This window comes from Ovis aries, chromosome 2 (assembly GCF_016772045.2).
Source record: "Ovis aries strain OAR_USU_Benz2616 breed Rambouillet chromosome 2, ARS-UI_Ramb_v3.0, whole genome shotgun sequence".
NCBI lineage: Eukaryota > Metazoa > Chordata > Mammalia > Artiodactyla > Bovidae > Ovis > Ovis aries.
The window spans coordinates 179,707,753-179,711,360 of NC_056055.1; the positions used below are offsets into that span (position 1 = coordinate 179,707,753).

Sequence of the window (3,608 nt, forward strand, 5' to 3'; positions counted from 1 at the left end):
CCCATCTTCAGAAAATGCTGTAGGCCGTCCTCAAAAATTTGCTCCTGAAAATAGCAAACCCTCTCAGTCACAAATTAACCCCAATCTGTTTTGTTTGTGGGGTTTGTTGTTGTGTTTGTTTGTTTGTTTGTTTTTTGCCCTTGGCCCTGCTGTGCAGCTTATGGAATTTTAATTCCCTGACCAGGGATTGAGCCTGGGTCCTTGTCAGTGAGAGCACAGAGTCTTCACCATTGGACCACCAGAGAATTCCCTTTGGTGTTTTAAATACTGTGTCTCCTCTAGGTCTTTAAGAGGTGAATATGTCCATCAAGAATGTTTCAAATTAGAACTCAGAACCTTCTGAAAGGAGCTGTTTGCCCATTTGGAGAATATCTTCCTTCGTGGATGATAAGACTTCTAACCGAGACTAAGTGACAGTTTCTCCCAACCACTATTTTTTTTTTTTTTAATATACAGGAATCTAATAGTCACCTCTTCTAAAACTTAGAATTCTCCTTCTACTCCCAGGCCATGTTTAAGATTTCTGGCTGTCTGGGGCATTGTATCACTTGTATTCTGCTCATTGGTTTCTGTGATGGTGCAGGCAGGTGGTCAGCACTGGGAGGTGGGCGTTGCTGGCCCATCCTCTCTCTTCTGTGACACCCACTCCCTCAGTGGGGAGCCCACTCTGGAGCTACCAGGCACTCCACACCCTCCTGGTTCACACCGACCCTATTTATTAAATGTACTTTCAAGAAAACACATGGTAAATTCCTCCTCTCAATATACAGATAGATCATCAGATTTTATATTCCAGCCTTCCTAAGGCATTTGAGTAATTACAGAACTCTAAACTTTAAGTCAAAAGAATTAATCTTTGTCATTTACAATCAGAAAAAATGAAAACAATTTAAAATACTCACATATAGGGAATTAAGTAAATGACATGCACATGATGTTATGTTACTACATATTAAAATTACATTTACAAGATGTTTTCAATTTTTAATATAAAATTTTACATATTTTAAACTTGTAGAATTTTAATGGCAAGAAAATGCTTATGTCATGTGTTGAGCAAACAACAGGAAACAGTACAGTAAGATGAAAGCTATTTAAAATATCACAGGAGAGGAGGAGGCAGCAGCGGGTGGGCCGGGGGAGGGGTCCGCAGGAAAGAAAAGAGAGCCTATTTGCTGTGGGAAATGGATTAGAAAAGAGAAAGCAGTGGTAGAGCTCTTGGAAGAGTGTTGCAGAAGCCCAAGTTACCTTCTAAGAATCAGGCGTTGGTGGAAGAAGCTCAGGAGACTGTGAGGCCAGAGTGGTGAATGTCATTGTCAAGTCCACAGGAGTCCTGGGAGAGCCCGGAGGGAGAGGGCTGGAAAGATGCGGGCCTGCAATCTTGAGCAGGAGTGCTTTCAAACCAGCGCGCGGGGCCAGCCACAACCTTGACTGGCCGGGAATCTGGCCAGAAACCTGAGCCGGAAGGAATGCAGAGCACAGCGCCACGGACACGAGGCCCCAGGAGAGCAGGAAAGGGCCCCCCGCCCAGGGACATGCCCCCAGCGGTGGGGCTGCTGTTCTCCATGGCCCTCATGAACGTCCTCCTCCACCTCTGCCTCGACCAGCTCTTCATCTTCCCCGGCGCTCCGCGGAGGACCCTGGCCACTGCCCACCCCTCGCCCCCCGCCCCGGCCACTTCAGCTTGGGACAGATGACCAACTGCTCCCCGCGGCTGCCCTCGGAGCAGCTGAGGGCAGACGTGAGGCAGCTGAAGCGTGTCAGGTAAGGAGCCGAGAAAAGAGTGCTTCTGTCCGAGTGGAAGGAATGCAAGGTGGCCCTGCCGAGGCTCACCAGGCTGGACGTGAGAGACGACCTGCACGGGCTGCGGATGCTGCAGGCACCGCAGAGCAAGCACGTGGTCATGCTGCTGGACTACTGTGAGAATAACATCTTCCTCACCGAGTACTACCCCCTTAGGCTCCCTGGGCAACCTGGAGGCGCCACTGAATCTTTCCAAGAACTGCAGCCTGTGGCAGTACAGGCTGCAGCTGGCCCTGGGCACTGTGGCCATCCTCGACTTTGTGCACCCCAGCCCCCTGGGCACACCGGTCATGTGCAACTCCAGCGACCTGTCCAAGACACTCTCCCAGCACCTGCTAAACACCAACTTCAGCATCGTGCTCAACAACCTGGACACCTTGCCCCTGGTGAACCGCAGCTAAACCTTGGTGAAGTGTGCCCACCAGGAGCTCTGTGGGGACTTCGTGGCCCCAGAGCAGCTGTGGCCCTTCGGAGAGGAAGACCTTCCAGGACGACCTCATGCCCACCTATGACAAGAAGAGTGACATCTGGAAGATTCCAGAGGTCTCCAGTTTCCTTCTGGGGCACATGGAAGGGAGCGACATGGTCCGATTCCACTTGTTTGATATTCACAAGGTGTGTAAGAGGCCAGGAGCCTGCAGAGACACGCACTGCTCAGAACGTCCTGGACACTTACCAGAAGGTTCTGAATCTAATCAGAGACACCTCAACATCTCAGACAAGAGAGATGCTGTAAAAGCCAGTATGGTCGTTGAGGGGTGGAAATCAGGGAACAGCTGGAAGAGTTGCACCGGTTTTGCCCTGATGTAAGGAAAAGACTCTGATGCTGGGAGGGATTGAGGGCAGGAGGAGAAGGGGACGACAAAGGATGAGATGGCTGGATGCCATCACGGACTCGATGGACGTGAGTCTGAGTGAACTCCAGGAGATGGTGATGGACAGGGAGGCCTGGCGGGCTGTGATTCATGGGGTCGCAAGGAGTTGGACACGACTGAGCGACTGATCTGAACTGAACTGAAGATGTTAGTGGTTCTGCCCCGGGTTCTTCCTCTCCTGACTGCCTGAGGGGTGTTGCCAAGCAAGAGTACATGGGCTTGACATGAGCCTGGCTGCAAGCAAAGGTGGAGAGAAACAGTGAGTCTGACCAGTATTTGAAGGAAGGAGCAAAAATGGAGCTACAAAGAGGTGTTTCTAACAACTAAATCTGTAAGCTTGTAAGCAGTGTGTGTAGAGAGGTTTTTACGGGGCAGTGTGTGGAAGAGACAAGCGGTATTTCTCCCTTTGTCAGGTGAGTATATGCAGTGTACTTCATAGTACCAAGGAGACATCACTGTGTTTCAGGTGGCTGCTCAGGTCTGTGTCATCCACGTCTCAGCAAGGTAGCATGCTTTCTAAAACCTTGAGTGGATAAGGAACATTTAAAATATCACGTATGACGGAAATCACATCTCTGTTACTACTGCCTTGGATGGTGCTTGTGAAAATTCTCTTTACCTTCCAGCTGGATATTTATTCTGTATTCAACATTAATTATTGTGAACATTTTACACCAACAGTGTCTGTCACTCACTCATTACTGGAAGGTGCAGAACCGTTCCACTTGAGTCGCTTAGTTGAATCCTTCAGAAAGCTCTTGGTCCCTGTCATCCTTGTTTGCAGGGGAGGAAGGATTCGATGTATATTCATCATTACCAATAAGGGGGTTAAAGCTGGCATTGAGGGCAGAAACGCTGTGCACAGGCCTCCTGGGCGCCACCCCAACTGGCAGTCTCAGACTCAGTGTCTGGGTGGAGTTTTTGCATTTC

At 49.6% G+C, this 3,608-nt stretch overlaps 1 pseudogene; it reads left to right on the forward strand.

Moving 5' to 3' along the window:
* Positions 1 to 1,197: 1,197 nt before the first annotated feature.
* On the forward strand, positions 1,198 to 3,069 carry LOC114113137 (protein O-mannose kinase-like; annotated as a pseudogene).
* Positions 3,070 to 3,608: the final 539 nt, after the last annotated feature.